The 23,911-nt window shown below is 37.6% G+C and overlaps 1 protein-coding gene across 1 annotated transcript in view; it reads right to left on the reverse strand.

Moving 5' to 3' along the window:
- The window catches only part of STARD13 (StAR related lipid transfer domain containing 13), a 556,563-nt gene that overhangs the window by 456,465 nt on the left and 76,187 nt on the right, over positions 1–23,911 (reverse strand). The window lies entirely within an intron of this gene.

A 23,911-nucleotide genomic window follows, 5' to 3' on the forward strand; every position in this document is an offset into this window, starting at 1 on the left:
ATGGCTTGAGGGAGGAAGTACGAATATTATCCTCAACTACTCATATGTTCATATCATCAGGTATCCTGAGAGTTGGAGGCATCACACTGCACCTTGGGTATCCTTTAGGAGAAATCCTTTGGTAGAGACTCTAGTCTCTATGGATTGGCAGAAATTCCAGTCTGGTGTCTGACAGCTCCTCCTGTGCACATTTTGAATTTACTGGGCACATGTCAGAGGGGAAGACGTGAGGGGAAGACATCTCCTGCTCTCCAAAGAACTGAGGTTCCATCACAATGAATTTCATTTGTTTGAGGATGACAAGTAAAATTTTCTTTATTTTAAGTTGACTTGGCAATTATAATTCATGCTGTGCCCTGTCACAATTTTCAAAGTGAGGAACTCCTCACAAAGTAAACCAAGGTCTTTCAATCCATAAAATCAGTATCTCAATTCAGCTTATTTGGAGTTTATTTATTTTGCTTTTGAGAACAAAATATCTAGTGTGTAGATAGTTTAAAATTAAATGCAGCAGCTATTTATAATGCCTGTATTTTTCTGCATATCTTATGCTATGTATTAGTTACATAACTCCAATACTCAAGTCTAAGAGTCAGAGTGATGGAAGGGACTTGGTCCATACTTCTGAGTCTTCTGAGCCAGCAAGGCCACACTCTTTCCCCATCATTGCCTTGCCAGCAGTTATTCTATATGAAAGTTCATCAGATGAAGAAACTTGAACAGTTTCTAATGAAGGAGAGCAGGCTCCATATCCTGTCGCTCTTTCCAAGAGGTGAGTGTGCTATGCAGGGTCGAGGAATGAGATGTAGCCTGCTCTGTACCAGGTGCCTGCCACTCACAGAAATAACTGCTTGCTGTTTGACTGTATGTATAACTGGATGCTATGAGGGGGAGAATATTTAAGAGGACCTGGAACCATGTCTCTTCTGGAACTTAAGAGTGTATGGGCTTCTGAGAGCAGAGGAGGTACCGAGAAAACCCCATTGCAAGGATAGCTGTGAAAGAAAATAACCAGGGAATTTGCTAGGCCAATGTCCTGAGGACCTTAAGTTAGCAGTCTGTGGGAAACAACAAAGCCCGGTAAATATTAATTAAGTTGAACACCAGAAACAGAGATAAAGAATTATATGTTTGCTTCCATAAGCAAGCACCTGCAAGATTTCTTAGTGTTCTGCCTGTATAGTAGCATCCTAATCTTTAACCATCAATTGTCCCTAGTCTCCCTTTCCAGGTACCAGATTTTCTTTCTTATAATGCGTTAAATCAAGTTTAACCTAGAGCTGCTGCTTTACATATTTTGAGTTCAACCTAAACTTTTCTCTGTACATTGTGAATTATAACAAGTGGAGATGTTAACAGACTGTAGCCTACACTTGTGCCAATCACTGAGTTTTGGCCAATCAAATGTAGCCAACTGTTCGAACCATGTTCAAATAAGGCAAACACCAAGCTGTAACCAATCCAGCTGTTTCTGTATCTCACTTTCATTTTCTGTAAGTCACTTTTTCTGTCCATAAATCTTCTTCCACCACATGACTGCGCTGGAGTCTCTGAGTCTACTCTGGCTTGGAGGCTGCCCAATTCATGACTTGTTCTTTGCTCAAACTCTTTTCATTTGTCTGAAGTGTTTCTTTTATCAAATGCAACTTACGTTTTCAAATTGCATTAGATTACAAATATTTTTTTTCAAATATCTTTTATACTGTGTTCTAAATGCAGTCAGCCCTCTGTGTATCCAAGGGATTCCACCTCTATGGATTCAACCAACTGCAGAATGAAAATGTTCAAAAAAATAGTTCCACAAAGTTACAAAAAGCAAAAACGGAACTGGATACACACCAAATATTATGTTGAATCCGCAAGAATGAAGTGATGTATAGGCATTATATTAGATATTATAAATAACCTAGAGATGATTTAAAGTATATGGAAGGATGCACATGGGTTAAATGAAAATACTAGGCCATTTAATGTAAGGGACTTGAGTATTTTGTATCTGTAGGGGATCCTGAAACCAGCTCCCCACGGACATTGAGGGACAACTTTAATGCACAAGATGACCCAGGATATACCTCTTATTTCTACTTTATTATAACAGTTAAGAAATCATGGCTTGGTGTCCTCTGATCTCTTTCACAAGTTAAAATGTGATCCTTTAGGGACCTACGTGAAAGGTGAAGGTGATGTGGTTTCCTTCCCTAATTATAGGAACAGTCGAGACTACTATAGCCCCCAGACAACTACTGAGATGTCTAAATAATGCATTTACCTAAGAAAACATCTCAGCTCATAAACTATAAGCATTAAAAATATAAATTATAATTGATATCTATATAGAAAAGATGTTACCATTTGGATTCACATAAAAATTAGAAGTCCATGGAAAACGTGTGCTCTAGTTAAATATCTGGTATCAAACATGCCAACCTATCTATTTAAAGATCTCAGACAAAAGTATGAGGGCCATGCACCATTGTATTGATGCTGTATATATGCAAAATATGAAAGTATTTATTCCATTATAAAATATGTAACAATATTATTAAAGTCTCCATAAGGCTAGGGATCCTGGTGGACTAGACAGAGAACACAAATTACATGGCTAAAAAGCTGGCTTCACTTGGGTGTACAAAAACACCTGGTTTCCTAAAAATCCACTGCACATTTCTGATAACAATCAAACTATTATTATGGTGACATATATTAAGGTTTTGTTGGTACATGTTTTAAAGTAAATAGGTATTCAGGCAGAGAATGTTCCAGGGAGTATAAGCAGCAAATCTATAAATCATCTCATAATAATGTTAAGTTTTATAAAGAAACCAATTATTTCTTCCTTTGTTCAACTGGGGAAACTGGATTCAAGAAGTATCTAGTTCATGGGACCATCTCGCTAAGTGTTGCCTTTATCTTACCACGAGTATCCTGTGACCCTGTCTTCAGGCATTTAATTCCCAAAACATATTGTGTACACTGGTGAACATGAACAAAAATTTTACAGGTATTTTTATAATATATTCAAAAATAGCACATAAAACTGTGATTTCAATTAGCTGAAGAAATAGTTAAAAAGAAAGCTTGAAGCTAGTCCTTTAAAAATGAAGAAGAGTGTAAATGATACAGGAGTGTGACAAAAATCATGAACCTTGCCTAAAATAATGACAGAAGTTTGGAAAGCAATGGAAGAGAGGTGTACAGGGGCGCTGAGTGTGGGGAGATGCGGATGTGTCTTGCTTCATTGTATGCTGCAGAAATCTATAATTAGTGTGAAGCACGTTAAAAAGCAAGTACATCTTCAGTAGTAAATGTTATTCTTCCTAAATTGCCATCAAGTTTGTTATATTGATGTGGAATATAAAAATTGACAAACTTTTTAACACATGAGAGAACACAGTAAGTGAAAGTATGGATCGTCTCACGGGGAGGATTTTGACATCAATTAGACCATTTCTAGTATTTATTAGATTATAGGTACTTTCAAATTAGATTGACTGAAAAAAGTTTTTCCCACTGTATTTAGAAATATGAGAAAATAGGCCAGGCTTATGCCTGTAATCCTAATACTTTGGGAGGCCCAGGTGGGAGGATTACTTGAGCCCAGGAGTTCGAGACCAGTCTGAGGTACATACTGGGACCCTGTCACTACAAAAAAGTAAATAAAATTAGCCAGGTGTGGTGGCAGGCTCCTGTAGTCCCAGCTACTTGGGAGGCTGAGGAGGGAGAATCACTACAGTCTGGGATGTTGATGCTGCAGTGAGCAATGATCATGTCACTGCACTCTAGTCTGGGTGACAGAACAAGATCATATCTTGGGGGAAAAAAAAGAAATATGGGAAAATAAATGAAAAAGAGACAAAATATAGTTGAAATGTGTTCCCCAACTTGCTTGAATTGTTTACTTACTAGGGATGCAGACTTAAATAGCATAATTTGTTGTTACACTCTCAACCTAAAATCAGTTTCACAGTGATGAGATATATATATATATATATACCTACTTTTTTTTTTTTTTTTAAGACAAAGTCTCACTCTTCTGCCCAGCTGGAGTGCAGTGGTGCAACCTCGACTCACTGCAACCTCTGCCTCCAGGGTTCACGTGATTCTCCTGCCCCAGCCTCCTGAGGAGCTGGGATTACAGGCACGCACCATTATACCTGGCTAATTTTTGTGTTTTTAGTAGAGACAGGGTTTCACCATGTTGGTCAGACTGGTCTCAAACTCCTGACCTCGTGATCTGCCCGCCTCAGCCTCCCAAAGTGCTGGGATTACAGGCCTGAGCCACCGTGCCCAGCCATACTTACATATTTTATATATTTTCATATATGTCTATAATATGTAAAAATGAACCCCAAAGATCCTGATATAATTTGTCTGAAATATAATTGTCTAAAATATAATTTGGACAAATTATTTTTCCATGTAAATGACTTCATCAGTTTTCAGATATCCTGCCCACATTGGCCAAATTCTGCATTCTGTGGGGAAAGGGAAAGAAAGAAATAGACATAGAGATGGCCAAATGCTATGGTTTGGATATGGTTGTTTTCACCAAAACTCATGTTGAAACTTGATCTCTGATGTGGCGATGTTGGGAGGTGGAGCCTACTGGGAGGTGTTTAGGTTGTATGGTCAGATCCCCCATGAATGACTTGCTGCTGTTCTTGCAGTAGTGAATGAGTTTTCACTCTTGTGAGACTGGATTAGTTCTTAGGGAATCAATGAGTTTCCTTGAGAGTGAGCTGCTGTAAAGCCAGGACACTACTCAGGTATCCCATTCTTGCTCCTGTGTGCTTCCCCTTTGTTCTCTGCCATGTTGTGGCACCACACAAAAGGCCTTAAGATAAACCAGGGCTATGCCACTGAACTCAGCCTGCAGAACCGTGAGCTAAATAAACCTCTTTTTCTTTATAAATTACCCAGTCTGAGGTATTTTTGTTATAGCAACCCAAAACAGACTAATGTACAAGAAATTTGCAATGCCCCTCTCCCTCTATGTCAGATACTTACCTAATGTTTAGGAATTATATGTAATGTATACAAGCTGTAGTAAAAACAAAAAAAATCTGTATGGGACTCATCTCTGTAACTGCAAAGGCCTTGAGATGATGCATCTTTTTCACTATATTTTGATTTTACTACAACAAGTAGCCCAGAGGGAGCTTTGTAGGGAGTAAGATTACTCAGTAACTCTTGGTTGAATGAATTAATGAACTAGTAAGTGGATTAACAAAATTAGGCCAGTTAAGGAAACACACTGTTTCTACACCAATTAGCTATTTTGGGTTTAAATATTTTTTAAATTACTGTTGGTTCTGCTCTTTTTTTTTTTTTCTTTTTGAAACAAGGTCTTGCTCTGTCACCCAGGCTGGAGGGCAGTCGCTCCATCAATCATAGCTCACTGCAGCCTTGAACTCCTGGGCTCAAGCAGTCGTTCTGCCTTGGCCTCCTGAGTAGCTGGGACTACAAGAATGTGCCACCATGCCCAGCTATTTTTTAGTTTTTTTTTTTTTTAAATAGAAACAAGGTCTTGCTACATTGCCCAGGCTGGTCTCACAATTCTGGGCTCAAGCAATCTTCCTGTCTCAGCCTCCCAAAGTGTTGGGATTACAGGCATGATCCACCATGCCCAGCTTGATGCTTCTCTCTTGAAGGTTGATAACTAATAAATTAATCTGCCTTTGATTGGCTACTTTTCTCAGTAAGAAAAACAAAAACCACATGTCAGTCATCCCCATGCCCATCTCAGTAATTTATTCCCCAAATATTCTTCTTCTCATTTACAAAATTTGAGAGGAAACTTAGTTTTTTCACCAAAGATAGGTAGGATAAAAAATAATATAGTGTGAGAGATTTTAATTAGACATATTACAACATTTAATTAGACATTTTAAAACCATATAATAAGGTATGTTTGTAGTAACAAACCTCAATACAATGTGATAAAATTTTGTAAAATTCTCTTCTCTGGAAGTCATTATAAAAGCATTCTTAGATTTTAATGACTTAATGCTTTAGTTTCTGGTTGAAAGCCACCAGCTGTCTGATGGCAGCCAAATGCACTGATCTTTAAAAAACTTCCTTCAAGTTTTATGATTCAATAAACACAAGACCTAACATTTATTTAGGATTTCACATTTCACAAAAGCCCTTTTAAAAACATTTTTATCATTTAATCATTACCACAATCCTAATTAGTATGCCTAATTATTTTCATGTCTTTACTGCAGAAACTTCTTCTTGATTCAGTGATTTTCATAAGGTACTACAGATTTGTGCAGCACAGACCTTGGATTCAAACTAAATTTAGTCAAATCCAACTACATCATGTTTTATCGTGTTGCTGATAATAATCATTGCAATCACCTCTACTCTACAGAGAAATAAGTTCACTTTAAGACAACCTTTCACTTTTTAAAAGATTTTCCCTCAGCTATAAATAACATAGTATAAAATTCCATTCTTTCACATTGTTGCACTTAAAAAATAAGTCTTATCTGGTATTCAAAAGGGAAGGGATCTGCCTTTTCTTGTATGTAAATTTTATCTGAAAAGATTAACAGAGTTATTAATAACCAATAATGCTATGAAGCAAAAGCTAGTATATAATAGGAGTTATTACTAACAAAATGAACTCTGGAATAAGAGAGCCCAGAAATAGACCCACACAGATATAGTCAACTGATCTTTGACAGTAGTGAAGGCAATTCAATGGAGGAAGGACAGTCTTTTCAACAAGTGATGCTGGACATCTGCATGCAAAATAATGAATCTAGACACAGACCTTACATCTTTCACGAAAATTAATCTAAAAAGGATTGTAGCCCTCAATGAAAAATGCAAAAACATAAAACTCCTAGAAAATAACATAGGAGAAAATCTGGGTAACCTTGGGTTTGATGATGACTTTTTAGATAAAAAGCCAAAGCAAAATCCATGAAGAAAAATTGGTAGTTGAACTTCATTAAAAATTCAAAACTTCCATTTTGTGAAAGATGCTGTTAAGATAATGAAAAGACAAGCCAAAAAAATCTTTGAAAAACCTATAAAGGTCTCTACAAGGAGAACTACAAAACACTGCTAAAGTAAATCACAGATGACACAAACAAATGGAAATACATCCCATGCTCAAGAATTGGAAGAATCAATGTCATAAAAACGACCATACTTCCCAAAGCACTCTAAGATTCAGTACTATTCCTATTAAAATACCAACATCATTTTTCTTTTTTTTTTTTTTTTTTTGAGACAGAGTCTGGCTCTGTCGCCCAGGCTGGAGTGCAGTGGCCGGATCTCAGCTCACTGCAAGCTCCGCCTCCCAGGTTCATGCCATTCTCCTGCCTCAGCCTCCCGAGTAGCTGGGACTACAGGCACCCACCACCTCGCCCGGCTAGTTTTTTTTTTGTTGTTGTTTTTTTGTTTTTTTTTTTTTTTTAGTAGAGACGGGGTTTCACTGTGTTAGCCAGGATGGTCTCGATCTCCTGACCTCGTGATCCACCCATCTTGGCCTCCCAAAGTGCTGGGATTACAGGCTTGAGCCACCACGCCTGGCCCCCAACATCATTTTTCACAGAAGAAAATAATCCTAAAATTCATATGGAATAGAAAAAGAGCTTCAATAGCCTGAGCAATCCTAAGCAAAAATAACAAATCTGGAGGCATCACATTACCAGACTTCAAATTATACTACAAGGCTACAGTAACTAAAATGGCATGGCATTGATATAAAAGTAGATACATAGATCAATGGAATAGAATATAGAATCCAGAAATAAAGTCAAATATACCCAACTGATCTTTGACAAAGTATATGAACACATAAATTAGGGAAGGGACACCCTATTCAATAAATGGTGCTGAGAAAAATGGATAGCCACATGTTGAAGAATGAAACTGGATCCTCTCTCTCACCATATTACAAAAGTCAACTCAAGATGGATTAAAGACTTAAATTGAAGACGTGAAACCGTAAAAATTCTGTAAGAAAACCTAGAAAAAACTCTTTTGGACATTGGCCTAGGTGAAGAATTTATTATTAAGACCCCAAAATCAAATCAATGAAAGCAAAAGTAAGGAAATAGGACCTAATTAAACTAAAAAGCTTCTGCACAGCAAAAGAAATAATCATCAGAGTAAACAGACAACCCAGAATGAGAGAAAATATTTGCAAACTATGCACCTGACAAAGGACTAATATCCAGAATCTACAAGGAACTCTCACAAATCAGCAAGGAAAAACAAATAATCTCATCAAAAAGGTGGGCAAATGACATGACTAAACAATTCTTGAAAGAAGATATATACATAGCCAAAAAAATGAAAAACTGCTCAGCATCACCAATCATCAGGGAAATGCAAATTAAAACCACAATGAGATACCACCTTACTCAGCCAGAATGGTCATTATTAAAAAGCACCCCCGCTCCCCCCCCAAATAGATGTTGGTATGGATGTGGTGAAGAGGGAATGCTTATAAACTGCTGGTGGGAGTGTAAATGAGTACAACCTCTCCGGAAAATAGTATGGAGATTTCTCAAAGAACTAAAAGTAGTTCTACCATTCAACCCAGCAGTCCCACTACTGAGTATCTACTCAAAGGAAAATAAATCATTATGTCAAAAAGACAGCTGCATGCATATGTTTATTGCAGTACAGTTCACAATTGCAAAGATGTGAAACCAACCTAAGTGCCCATCAGTCAATACGTGGATAAAGAAAATGTGGTATATATACACATGGAATACTACTCAGCCACAAAAAAGAACAAAATAATATCTTCTGTAGCAACTTGGATGAAGCTGGAGGCCATTATTCTAAGTGAAGTGACTCAGGAATGCAAAAGTAAATACTGTATGTTCTCACGTATAAGTGGGAGCTAAGCTATAGATACACAAAACCATGCAGGGTGGTATAATGGACATTGGACACTCAGGAGGGTGATGGATAAAAAACTATGTATCGAGTACAATGTACACAACTAGGGTGACAGGTACACTAAAATCTCAGATTTCACCACTATATAATTCGCCTATGTAACCAAAATCCACTTGTACTCAAAAAACTATTGAAATGTCATATATATAATGTGTATGTTATATATAAACATGATAAAGGACTGGTATACAAAATATAAAAAAAACCCAAAAACCCTTAAAGCTCAACAATAAGAAAACAAACAACTCAATTTAAAATAGGAAAAAATCTGAACAAACACCTCATTAAAGAAGACATGCAGATGGCCAGTAAATACATGAGAAATTGCCAACATCATATATCTTTAGAAAACTGCAAGTTAAAACAACAGTGAAATACCACTGTGCATCTATTAGTATGACTAAAATCACAAACACTGACACCACCAAATGTGACAAGGATGTAGAGTAACAAGTGGTCTCATTCATTGCTGATAGAAATGCAAAAGGGTATATAGCTGCTTGGGAATACAGTTTAGAATACATAACTAAACATACTCTTAATATAAGATCCTGCAATTTCACTCCTTGGCATTAACCCAAATGAATTGAAGACTTATATTTACACAAAAACTGCATGTGAGTATTTATAGCAGATTTATTCAGAATTATCAAAACTTGGAAGCAACTAAGATGTCCTTTAGTTGGTGAATTAATAAACTATGGTACATTCACACAATGGAATATTATTCAATGATTATCAATCCACAAAAAATCATGGAGGAACCTTAAATACATACTGCTGAGTGGAAAAAAAAGGCGATCTGGAAAGGCTACACACCGTATGATTCCAATTATATAACATTCTGAAAAAGGCAAAATTACGGAGATAATAAAAAGATCAGTGGTTGCTGTGGGCTTAGTGGGGAGGGAAGAAGGGATGAATAAGTAAATGGAGAGAGCATTTTTTAGGAAGGTGAAACTATTCTGTACAATACCACAATGGTGGGTACAAAATATATTTGTCAAAACCTGCAGAACGCAGAACACGCAACACAGAGCGTGAATCTTAATATGAACTGTGGACTTATAGTTAATAAATTATGTATCAATATTGGCTCATCAATTTTAATAAATGTACCACACTAATAAAAGATGTTAATAATAGAGGAAATGAACAGTATTGTGGAGGGCAGCAGAAAGAGAAGGGTATGTAGGAACTCTGTATTTTCCACTTACTTTTTCTGTAAACTTGAAACTGTTCTAAAAAATAAAATCTACTCAAAAATCTACATGATTCAAGGCCAGGTTAGCAAACATTTTATCGCTATTTATAAGCAAGATAGACTCAGTATAGTGTGATTATTCAGAATTAGAAAACATACATACATGTATACTTGTTTATCTCTCCCAGGAAAATACAAAAAAGTATCAAAACTATAAGAATTAAATGACTACTTCTTAAGAAACCCAATCCATAAAGATTTAGAATATTTTACAAAATTATAGTTTCAGTTGTCTTGAAGACATTATATTTATGTTCTTCTGTTTAATTCAGTATTTGCTAATCCAGTTTAGGAGAATTTGATTTATTAAATATGTCCTAATGAGAATATGACCACAATGAGAAAATTTTCTGGACAATTAATTTTAAAATTAACCTTTTTCTCATGCTTATTTTATCCATAATTTAGCTTTTGAGAACAGAGGATGATTGTCAGAACATTTCAGTAATCAGTATTTATCAATCCTTTATTAGAACTCTGGTCCTAAAATATAACAGTTATAGAAGAAAATCCGTGTACACAATCACCCAAGACTTTTCCCACCATACTTATATAGTAGTACTGTAAAATTCTAAATAAAAATGTTTAAAGAATTTCAAATCAATGTATTTTTTGTTAGGGTGGAATGAGTTCCCAATGGGCCCAAGATAAACTCTGTAATTTGTCTTGGTAGTTAATTATTATAATAGACTAACCGTATTACATTCTATATAAAAATAAGACTTGGGCCAGGCGCAGTGGCTCATGCCTGTAATCCCAGCACTTTGGGAGGCCAAGGCGGGCAGGTCATGAGGTCAGGAGATCGTGACCATCCTGGCTAACATGGTGAAACCTCGTCTCTACTAAAAATACACAAAATTAGCCAGGCATGGTGGCGCGTGCCTATAGTCCCAGCTACTCGGGAGGCTGAGGCAGGAGAATGGCATGAACCCGGGAGGTGCAGCTTGCAGTGAGCCGAGATCGTGCCACTGCATTCTAGCCTGGGCGACAGAGTGAGACTCTGTCTCAAAAAATTAATAATAAAATAAAAAATAAATAAATAAGACTTGACCAGCAACATTCATTTGAATTTATTAATCCTCAATGGGATTTTATTTCTGTTGCATTGTAAAACTGGTGTTTCTATTTATGTACTTTTCATCCTATTTACATAGACTCTACATACTTAATGTTAAGCTATGAATATTGTAAATATTATAAATACCAGGTAACTTATTTATGTTCCAGAACAACTCGGGAAGAATTACTATTTTTTTGTGTCAAAGTACTCCAAGGCAAAGGTGATAACAAATATCGAAAACAAATGATTTGATGACGAGCTATGTTTCATTATAACAGTGCTTGACATGTGTATATTAACAGGTATTTGTAGAATGAAAGACTGGGTTAATATATACTCCCAAACTTAAAACGATAAAGGAAGGTTACTAACATTTATTGAACATCTACTATGCACTAGGCACTCTGCGCCTTATCATGAAACAGCACAGCAAACTATCATTATACAAACAAAGATGAAAAAGGCTAAGTAATTTGCCCAAGTTTACAAAGTTGTTAAGTGGCAGAGTTGGAATGCAAACTGGGAATGTTTCTGATCCCTGTTCTTTCTTTTATTCATTCTGCATTGCCTAATAGAGAAAAGTACTAAGATCTGAACATTTGAAATCTTAACATCCTCAAATATGGGTAAAAAACCCTTTCTTCTCCAAGTTTTGGGATGTAGTCTGTGTCAACAGAAGAAGGTAAAATTAAGAGCATGCTAACAGTCCTTAAAATACTGCGGTGAGTATATCTACAAATACCCGTTAATATGTACATGCCAAGCACAGTTGTAATCAAACATAGCTCTTCATCAAATCATTTATTTTTGATATTTGTTATCACCTTTGCCTTGGAGTACTTTGACACAAAAAAATAGTAATTCCTCCCGAGTTGTTCTGGAACATAAATCGTATTTTGACTTTTCTTTGGTACAACACAGCAGATAGGGTATAATGTCCAGAGGATCCCAAGATGGGCTATCAACCTAACTTCTTTCACAACATTTTCAACTAAGCTATGGGAAATATTTTTACTTTCAAAGAGTTTTGTTAACATGCATCTATTTCTCATTGACATAAAACAGAGGTGAGATTTTGACAAAAAGTGGAATCACATTTGTCATATGACTTGCCCAATTTCAGCTTTCACCAATTCACCAAATTTCTCCTGAAAGTCAAGACAGTAGGGATGAGCATGAGCACTTTTCTCCACCTCATCTCCTCCAATCCACTGTCCTAATCCCAAAGGTTCTCTGTGAACTGCGTGTTTAGAAGGCTGTTCAAAACTAATTTTATCGACCTAATGACACTAGGAAAATGGTTACAGTTGCTGTGAGTTTTCTTTTGCTACGTAGAACTGATATGAGCTGTAGAAGTCAGTGGACTTACTTTACAGACACTGTCAATGTTAGTCACCTTTACTAATTCACAAACTCAGTGATAGTCACAGATTTATCATAATCCAAAGAGGGAACATAGAAACAAACACTATTAATGGTTTGAACCTTTGAACTCTGATTAACTCATCTGCCTGAGACTTGAAATTTTATGCCAAGCAAGGATGATTATCCTACCGAAGTAAGTCTGACTGACATACTCATTTAGGACCAAAATATGCCTATCATTTCCCACTTTTTAGCCCCTGGGGACTTCAGCGTCTTCCCAGTCTTTGCAAAACTCCATCTTAGACCTTTGTTTTGGTGGCTCTAATATTTTAGTCTACACTTTCCCTGCATTTTGACTAACAGGTTTTTCTCTGTCCTTGTAGCCTGGCCTCAGTCAGCTGCTGGCAGTCTTAAGTTATTACCTTGGTAATAACCTTCCTTATTTCCATTCCTGATATTTAGGGTAAGGCACAATTAGTCCTAGAAGCCACAAAACATCAGCCAATGCATGAATTCTCCAATTCAGGAACCATTGCAGTGAATTGTAGAAACTCATATCTCCAAACCACATGCCACTGTATCCAAAAAGAATTTATCCGTAGTCCATGACCAATACTAATCATCATAACAATTTTTTATTTTTATTTTTTGAGATGGAGTCTCGTTCTGTCACCCAGGCTGGAGTGCAGTGGTGCCATCTCAGCTCACTGCAACCTCCACCTCCTGGGTTCAAGCAATTCTCCTGCCTCACCCTCCCAAGTAGCTAAGACTACAGATGCGTGCCACCACACCCAGCTAACTTTTTGTTTTAGTCGAGATGGAGTTTCACTGTGTTAGTCAGGATGGTCTCAATCTCTTGAACTCGTGATCCGCTTGGCTTAGCCTCCAAAAGTGTTGGGATTACAGACATGAGCCACCGTGCCTGGCCCATCATAATGAATGTTAATACAATGGAACTTTTGCCACAACGGTGGGTAAGATGCCAAGGGATATGAGGAATAGGGACAGCCTCTGAAGGTACATGTGAACTGTGCCCAGTCTGCTAATTTGATACCCTATTGCTCAAATTCAGCATTTAAAATCAAATAAAAACATCATCGACATTTGTAACCAACAGGGAAATGCAAATCAAACCACAATGAGATATCACTTTACCCCCAAATCCCATGTGGAAATGAAATCCTCAGTGTTGGAGGTGGGGCCTGATGGGAGGTGATTGGATCATGGGAGGGGATTCTCATGAATGGTTTAGTACTATCCCCTTGGTGCTGTCTTCATGATAGGGAGTGAATCATCATGAGATTCAGCTGTTTTAAAGTGTGTGGCGTCCTCTCTCTTTCTTGCTCCTGCTCTGGCTGTGGCACCTCCTTTGCCTTCCACCATGATTGTAAGTTTCCTGAGGCCTCCCCAGAAGCCAAGCAGATGCCAGGATCATGCTTCCTGTACAGCCTGCAGAACCATGACCCGATTAAACCTCTTTTCTTCATAATTTATAAATTATCCAATCTCACGTATTTCTTTATAGCAATGTAAGAATGAACTAATACAGAGGGCTACTATCAAAAAGGAAAAGAAGACAAAATAACAAGTGTTGGCAAAGATATGGAGAAATTGAACCCTTGCGCACTGCTTGTGGGAATGTAAAATAGTACAATCACTATGGAAAATAGTATGGCAGTTCCTCAAAAACTTACAGATAGAATTACGATTTGATCTAGCAATTCCACTTCTGGGCATATACCCTAAAAAACTGAAGGCAAGGACACAGACAGGTATCTGTACATCCATGCTCATAACATCATTATTCATAATAACTGAAAGATGGAAATAACTCAAGTGTCTATTGACAAATGAATGAAAAAGAAAAGTATTTTAGGCCAGGCATGGTGGCTCATGTCTGTAATTTCAGCACTTTGGGAGGCCAAGGCAGGTAGACTGCTTGAGCTCAAGAGTTCAAGACTAGCCTGGGCAACATGGTGAAACTCAGACCCTACAAAAAAACAAAAATCAGCCAGGTGTGGTGATACATGCCTGTAGTCCCAGCTACTCGGCACACTGAGGTGGGAGGATCACTTGAGCCAAGGAAGCAGAGGTTACTGTGAGTTGAGATTGTGCCACTGTGCTCTAGCCTGGATGACAAGGTCAGATTCTGTCTCAAAAAAAAAAAAAAAGTAGTATACATATATACATACAATGGAATATTATTTAGCCTTCAAAAGGAGAGAAATTCAAATTCTGACACATGCGACATCATGGATGAACTTTGAAGATATTATGCTAAGTTACATAGCCAGATATAAAAGGAAAATACTGTATGATTTCACTCATATGAAGTACTTAAAGTAGGCAACTTTATATACAGAGAGAGGAGCATGGCAGTTTCCAGGAACAGGGGGCAGAGGGAATGGAAAGTTACTGTTTGATGGGTATGAAGTTTTAGTATGGGCAGATGAGACATTCTGGAAACCGGTGATGGTAATAGATGCACAACATTGTGAATGTATTTAATGCCACTTAAGAATGACTAAAAAGGTAAAATTTATGATATATGTTTTACTGCAATAAGAATATTATGAAATTTTAAAAATAAAAATACAACTGGAAATGACCCAAGAGATTCACATATCAACGCTCCTTGAGTTTTGCATATGCAGAAGCTGAGGCCACAAGAGATTAAACTTCTGAGTTAAGAAAACACATCTAGTTAGTATGGCAGAGCTAAAACAAGAACCCCATGATCTTGAGAGTCCAAACCCAGGATATTTCCATTATCCCAGGGTTATCTCCCTTTCCTGCTAAGTTGCTTATTTCACTTAGCCACTTTGATTTCTAGCCTTCTCACAAAGCTCTGGTGTGTCCCCAGGCATGACTCTACATAACTACAGCCTCTTTTTGGTGATGGCTGACATTCTTGATACATGGCCCTTTCTAGAAGAAGGGAAGGATCGCTAATCTTCCAACAGAAATACTAGTGGATTTCCAATTCTCAATACTGCATTACTTATGGCTGGATACTATTCTGAGACAGGCTAGCATAGTTTGACATCTGGTAAGGTGTCTTAACCAGCATGCCAACTTAGTGAAAGAGCCAGGTGTTAAATAAGCACAAGGACCAGTGATCTGATCTTTTCCTGTCTTGTTAATTTGTTGTTAAACTAGATGACCAAAGTCTTGCAACATATTTTGATGAGGGGTGATCACAGCAAGCTTATGACCCTGATAGGCGAATCCTAGCATGTGCATTCATCCCTGTAAAACTCCCCTGCCCCATCCTAGCTAGGGTGAACCTGTTCTGACATTGGTTCTCATCGGAGACTCCTGCCAATCATACAAAATACTGGTATGTGACAGCAGTCATATTCATGAGTACCTCGATTCAATTTTCTCTTAGTTGACCGTGCGCGATGGCTCACGCCTGTAATCCCAGCACTTTGGGAGGTCAAGGCAGGTGGATCACCTGAGGTCAGGAGTTAGGGATCAGCTTGAGCAACATGTTGAAACCCTGTCTTACTACTAAAAATACAAAAACTAGCTGGACATGGTGGCAGGCGCCTGTAATCCCAGCTACTCAGGAGGCTGAGGCAGGAGAATCGCTTGAACCCGGGAGGCGGAGGTTGCAGTGAGCCAAGATTGCGCTATTGCATTCCAACCAGGGTAACAGAGCGAGACTTTGTCTCAAAAAAAAAAAAAAAAAAAAAAAAATTCTCTTAGATTCAGGCACTTCCCTTGTAGTTAAAATATTGCAACACTAGAGTCTTCATCTGACTATGGCCCATCAGTAGCGGAATTATATAAAGCCCCAGGTCTAGGAGCCAGACATCAAGGAGCTTTCTTTATCTCTACTCCTAAGATCAGTCCTGCAAGCTTAGTCGCATTTTGAAGATTGAGAAACAGAGAGTCAGATTTAATAAGTTTTATCAAATTCCTTATAAACAATCAATAAGCCCTTAAGTTCTAACCTCTCACACATTCTAATCATGGCTGGCCCATAAGCGTTCCTTCAGCATTCCTAACTCCAGATGGTCATTCACACCTTTTCCTTGTCCAGACCAGTGCTTCTCAAGCTTTAATGTGCATGGGAATCACCTGAATATCTTGATAATATGCAGACTTTGATTCATTAGGTCTGAGATGGAACATAAGATTCTGCATTTCTAACATTTTTCCAGCCAATGCGTCTGAATCCAGATAATAAATTGAGAAGCAAAGCTCTAGAATTGTGCTTCCCAACAAGGTAGTCTTCAGCCACAAATTGTGATTACGCCCTTGAAATGTACTAGTCTGAACTGAGATGTGCTTTCAGTGTAAAAGACACACCAGATTTTGAAGACGTAGTATAAAAAGAAGTGTATAAAGATCTCACAATTTTTATATTGATCACATAGTGAAATAATATTTTGAATATATTGGGTTAAATAAAAAGTATAATTAAAATCATCATCTCCTTTTTTACCTTTTTAAATTGAATATTAGAAAATGTAAATTGACATATATGTTTCATATTATATTTCTATTGGATAGTCTGCTCTAGAGAATTCTCCTAAATCTTCTCTACCCAATTATCATTTAGCACATACTGCTTTGTGTTGATAAAAGTCACATATGCACATCTTGCTGGCTATGCAGTGAGTTCTTGAAATTCCAGGCTTATATCTCATTCCTCATTGTGTAAGACTATATCTTACTCCTTCTTGGATCTATAGCCCCCAAAAAAGTACCCACCTTCTTTTTTTTTTTTTATTTATTGTGCTTAACTTTTATTTTCTTTCTTTTTTTATATTCTACTTTAAGTTCTAAGGTACATGTCCACAACGTGCAGGTTTGTTACATATGTATACGTGTGCCACGTTGGTGTGCTGCACCCATTAACTTATCATTTACATCAGGTATATCTCCTAATGCTATCCCTCCCCCCTCCTCCCACCCCATAACAGGCCCCGGTGTGTGATGTTCCCCTTCCTGTGTCCAAGTGTTCTCATTGTTTAATTCCCACCTATGAGTGAGAACATGCGGTGTTTGGTTTTTTGTGCTTGTGATAGTTTGCTGAGAATGATGGTTTCCAGCTTCATCCATGTCCCTACAAAGTGAACTCATCCTTTTTTATGACTGCATAGTATTCCATGGCATATATGTGCCACATTTTCTTAATCCAGTGTGTTATTGATGGACATCTGGGTTGGTTCCAAGTCTTTGCTATTGTGAATGGTACCGCAATAAACATACATGTGCATGCGTCTTTTTAGCAGCATGATTTATAATCCTTTGGGTATATACCCAGTAAAGGGATGGCTGGGTCAAATGGTATTTCTAGTTCTAGATCCTTGAGGAATCGCCACGCTGTCTTCCACAATGGTTGAACTAGTTTATAGTCCCACTGTCAGTGTAAAAATGTTCCTGTTTCTCCACATCCTCTCCAGCACTTGTTGTTTCCTGACTTTTTAATGATCGCCATTCTAACTGGTGTGAGATGGTATCTCATTTTGGTTTTGATTTGCATTTCTCTGATGGCCAGTGATGATGAGTATTTTTTCATGTGTATGTTGGCTGCATAAATGTCTTCTTTTGAGAAGTGTCTGTTCATATCCTATGCCCACTTTTTGATGGGGTTGTTTTTTTCTTGTAAATTTGTTTGAGTTCTTTGTAGATTCTGGATATTAGCCCTTTGTCAGATGAGTAGATTGCAAAAATTTGAACCCTTTTGAAATTGTGCAGTGCTTAACACAATGCATTTCTAATAGAAGGTCCTAGATTGAGGCATGGTTCAGTTCCAGCCAATTTCAGTGCTTTACTCACAGTGTTTATGGATTGCCTGATCTGCTATCCTCACTGCTAAGGAAATTGTCTATAACTGTAATATAAACCTAATCAAAACATAATTAGAAGGCAAACTACTGTAAAAAAGCCATCATCTAATGCATTCCTAAAAGAGATTTGGGGATTATCTGCACCACTAGTTTCCTCCTTCAGGATAATTAAAAGTTGATTGAAAGAGAACTGCTTAAAAATAGAGAAGGTGACTCTTTTTCAGTACCACTGTCATGATTGAAATGCAGAACTTGAGAAGGCACTTGGCTAGAAGTAAGGGGCATATGGCAAATGTTATGTCAAATAGGATTTAAGAAATATTTACTCATCTTCAATTTGAGGTTCAAGGGTCACTTCCTCCTAGAGTTAAATGTACTTCCTGGTACATTTTCATTCATTCGTTATTCACTCATTCATTCACTCACTCACTTGCTTACTATTTATTCACCCCCTCACTCACAGGCTCATTCTTTCAACAAGCAATTTTCTGGGCACTACCATAAACCAAGTGCTGGTGATTTCAGCACTCATAAGCTAGTCTAGTGTAAGAGACAGACACATATAATTTCTTAAGTAAAAGGAAGTTTCCAGACCATCCTCTTTGCTTACCAATCTCCAAACTAAATCTGGTAGTTTGCTCTACTTTTCTGACCAATCATTTATACGTTAGTATCATCATATAAAGAATTTAAAAGGTTTTTTTTCTTTTAACATATTTAACCTTGAAGACTTTGAGAATTTGAACTTCTTTACCTTATTTATCATGTAAAAAAAAGGATGAAATGCTAGTTTGGAAACTCATTTTCAATAAAAATGTGTATTTGCATGTGTTATATGCATGTATCAGCGTATCTTGATGGGATCATGTATCCCCTGCCACAATATAAGTTCTTGTCTTTTTCAGCATTGTACTCCCCAGATTATGCATGAGAAAGTATTATAAACTGAAATGGAATCTATGACCACATAAGCTAGGCATGACAGAAGGAAGAGACATTTTATTTCTAAGTCTCATTTCATCACCACATCACAACAAATTTAACATTCCTTATTTCCTGAGAAAAATAATCTATTTGATATCTCAGTGTAATCATATCCTTGGAGAAAAGGGATTCTGCTCATTTTTCTGGAGCCACACATGGCTGTACATTTGGGGCGCTCCCTGCAGCTAGGCTTTACAAACGACAGTCATTGGTCTAGTGGTGACATTGGAACAGGACAAAATTAATTTATTGCCTTGAGAAATATGGAAGGAAAAGAAAAGAAACATAAAAATCTATTATTTGGACAGCTTTAAGCTTTGACCTACTCAACAAAGCTAATGCAATAGTGATGTTCACTCATTAATTAAAATTCTTCTAGTATGAATTTTATATTAATTATGTATTTTATATTCATATTATGCATTACCTATTAGAGGCTTGTATGCCCACAGCACTAATGCTAGTAATTAAAGATCTGTTGGCAGTCTGCTTTTTAGCAACATGGTTTTGAATCATAGGAAGCTGAAATCTGGCATACAATTTGTCATTCATGCCGAAGTAGGTTTTTTCCTCCAAAACTCAATTAGAATTAGTTCATGTCATTTTAGTTTAAAAGCAACAAAGGCAAATGGTTTGTTGCTTTACATTGGCTTTGGGACCAGTGGATAGATTTTAAAATTCTGCCTTAAAATATACATTTTTGGTTTTCCATGAATATGAATCAAATCCCCTTTGGTATTCAAAGAATAAAAATTATTCTTTAGTTTGTATCAGTTTTCAAGCTACTATATTGTATCATATGTTTATTTGTTTTAGCCATTAAAAAAATAGGCCCAATGGGTTATTTCAGACCTGAGATCTGGAGGGTCTGGAGTCCTAAGATGATCAGAAGGAGACACTGTATTGCTTAGGAGGTCAGCAGTGGGAGAGAATTCTAGGGCCTCATGCCCTTGCCAGGGGTCAGCTGTTTACAGGAGAATGAGAGACTCCAGAGATCAGAGATATAGTTGTGATCCTGACCTAAGATATAGTCTTACACAATGAGGAATGAGATACAAGCCTGGAAAGTCCTCTTTTGAGGACTTTTAAAAAATTCTTTTATAAGGAGTGCAACGAAGAGGTTAAATACTTGCTTAAGATCATAGGGCTTAGTAAGAACTAACTCCTGATTCCTTCCCAGTCCAATTTTCTGACACCAGCATACACTGAGAATTTGAGTAGCTTAATGAGTTGAAATAGTTTTAAATTGATGTGAAAGTTTTCAATGTAATTTAGCAAATGCTTACTGAGTACCTTCTACAGAGTGAGGGTGATGTAGGCCTAAAGCCCAAGCTCCCTCAAATAGTTCTGGAAAACAGGCTGGACTAGATTAGAAAGAAGGCAGGAGAGCTAGGTTGGGGACATCAGAGCCCAACATATCATAGGGAGAGGCTGAAGACCACTGGGATGCAGGAATGAAGGTGGGCGCCTAGGAGAGGGGTGGGAAGAGCTCCAGAGATGCTCAATGGGTGCAATAGGTGAATATGCCAGAGCTGAGGACCTGATACATGTGTGTCTATGAGCCAAGGCTGACAATTATGTCAATTCAACCAGATTATGGAGTAGAAGATGTGGAAGATATTTACTTTTATTTTTTTATTTTTATTTATTTATTTATTTATTTATTTATTTATTTATTTGATACAGAGTCTTGCTCTGTCACCCAGGCTGGAGTGCAGTGGCAGGATCTCTGCTCACTGCAACCTCTGCCTCCCCGGTTCAAGTGATTCTCCTGCCTCAGCCTCCAGAGTAGCTGGGATTACAGGCGCCTGCCACCACACCCAGCTAATTTTTTATTTTTAGTAGAGATGAGGTTTCACCATGTTGTCCAGGCTGGTCTCAAACTCCTGACCTCAGGTGATCCAACCGCCTTAGCCTCCCAAAGTGCTGGGATTACAGGCGTGGGCCACCGCACCCTGCCAGATGTTTACTTTTAAACTGTCAGAACTTAATATGAGCTTTTTCACTCATAACCTCGAGACACTCTTCTCTGGAATAATGGAGACCCACAGGACATATATGCGCAGATTCAGCCCCATGCCAGTCTTGCCTTAGTTAAGGAAAAATTAAGAGGCCTTGCTCAATCCTAAGAAAACACATTCTTTGACCAGGGTATTAAATACCAGTAACAGTTTCTCCTTGTTCCTGAGATCAATCCCTCCCAAATTGCTGCATCCCTACACATGCCCCAATATCTACATTGGATTTCTGTGTCAGGATTCACCTGACAGGACATCTCTTCTCTCTAGAGATGGGATCAGTCCCCATCTCTCTTACCCAGGGCTGACATAGTCCCCTGGTGGCAGTTGCCTAAGCTCTTCCAATAGCACCTACTACTTTTTTTTTTTCTTTTTGAGATAGAGTCTTGCTCTGTCGCCCAGGCTGGAGTGCAGTGGCGCAGTCTCGACTCACTACAAGCTCCGCCTCCCGGGTTTACGCCATTCTCCTGCCTCAGCCTCCCGAGTCGCTGGGACTACAGGCGCCCGCTACCACGCCCAGCTAATTTTTTGTATTTTTAGTAGAGACAGGGTTTCACCATGTTAGCCAGGATGGTCTCTATCTCCTGACCTTGTGATCCTCCTGCCTCGGCCTCCGAAAGTGCTGGGATTACAGGTGTGCCAATGAATAGCATTATTTTATTGCCTTGAGAATTATAGAAGGAAAAGAAAATCCCCATGGTGTTATTCCATCTAGTCATGAAGACACCCACTACGCCTGAGACTTGCTGAAAGATTATAGGCTTTGGATTCAGCCAGACCTGCCAACTAAATGCCACCAGAGGTCTTGTTCAGAGGGCCAGCTCTGCCAAGGCTCTTTCTACCATAATGAATCATCTCATTTCTGGTTGCATCACAGGATCTCGCAAAAGCTTTAGGAGGATGATCTACTAAAACTGTCAACTTTGACGTTTGTTAGACCTTATTAAAATATTTGGGTTACTTTTAAAAATTATTTATTTTCTAAAAATTGTGGTAAAATATACATTAAAAAATTTATCATTGTAATGATTTTAAAGTGTGCAGTTCAGGGGCATTAAGTACATTAATGTTGTTGTGCAATCATCACCATCATCCATATCCAGAACTTTTTACCTTCTCACACCAAAACCCTACCCATTAAACACTAATTCCCCATTCCTGCCTCTCCCCAACACGGGCAACCACCAATCTACTTTCTGTCTATAAATTTGCCTACTCTAAGTACCTTATATGAACAGAATTATGCAGCACTTGTCCTCTGTGACTGGTTCACTGAGCAGAATATCTTTAAGTTTCATCCATGTTATGGCATATGTCTGAACTTCCTCCCTTTTTAAGGCTGAATAATATTCCACTGTATGTGTGTACTGCATTTCTTTATGCATGTCTCTGTCTATGGACGCTTGGATTGCTTCTACCTTTTGGCTACTGTGAATAATGCTGCTGTGAACATAGGTGCACAAATATCTGTTTGTATCCCTGCTTTTGTTTCTTTGGGATATGTATCAAGAAGTGGAATTGCTGGATCATATGGCAATTTCAGTTTTAATTTTCTGAGAAACTTCCAAACTGTTTTAGGATTACCTTTTAGACCTGACATTGAACAAAAACATTTTACCATTCCCACTTCTTCACATAGATGTCCTTCAGAGGTAACAGTAAAATGATTTTGGATGCATGCATGCTATTGGGGTTATGAGAGAAGGTTATTTCATTATATTTAAAAGAGAGCTTATGTGTGTTGAAGTTTGGGCAAATAAAAGTAGGTTAGAGACTACCAGAAAGTAAAAACAAGACAAAACAAAACCAAAAACTCTATCAACTAAGACCTAACTGTGTGGATCATCTAGAGAACATGTCAGCTAGAGCAATCCACATTGTCTCACTGGCGTAATATGATGTTTTTTAGATAAAGACAGTAGGAGTTGAAAATTAAATGGATCACTAGGCTTAAACGCTTTTTTAAAAGAGAAAATTTAAGTTATAATGAGAACAGAGTTTATAAGATTATAAAATTTGTTAATATAGAAAAAGATACCCTTATTTAAATTATACCTAAGTCTTTCCAATAATAAAGTGAAAATCTTCAATCTAAGATACATGGGTTGTGCACATATAGATGAAATCTACTTTTACAAAATGACTTACTGTGTACCTGGAAGAACGGATTCACTCAGGGGAACTAAATACCAAGTTATGGTTTATTGCAGAATAATAAATCAGCATTTGGAAAAGTCTTGTGTCAGCATGGCATGGTGTTTAGCAATTATGAAATGGCTAGGTTTTAACTCTTGTGACTTAATCACGTATTAAAATACTCTCCTAAAAAGTGTTGCAAGATAGCTCCATTAAAACACACACACAAAGAGCCACAGCTTCTAACTAGATTTCTGCTAATTGTCCTGAAGCTTACCATCAGAAGATCCCATTCTTTATTTCTGTGCTGTTTACTGTTTAAATTGTATTGGATCTTGGGGATTTGTAG

The sequence above is a fragment of the Macaca thibetana genome, chromosome 17 (genome assembly GCF_024542745.1).
Source record: "Macaca thibetana thibetana isolate TM-01 chromosome 17, ASM2454274v1, whole genome shotgun sequence".
Classification (NCBI taxonomy): domain Eukaryota; kingdom Metazoa; phylum Chordata; class Mammalia; order Primates; family Cercopithecidae; genus Macaca; species Macaca thibetana.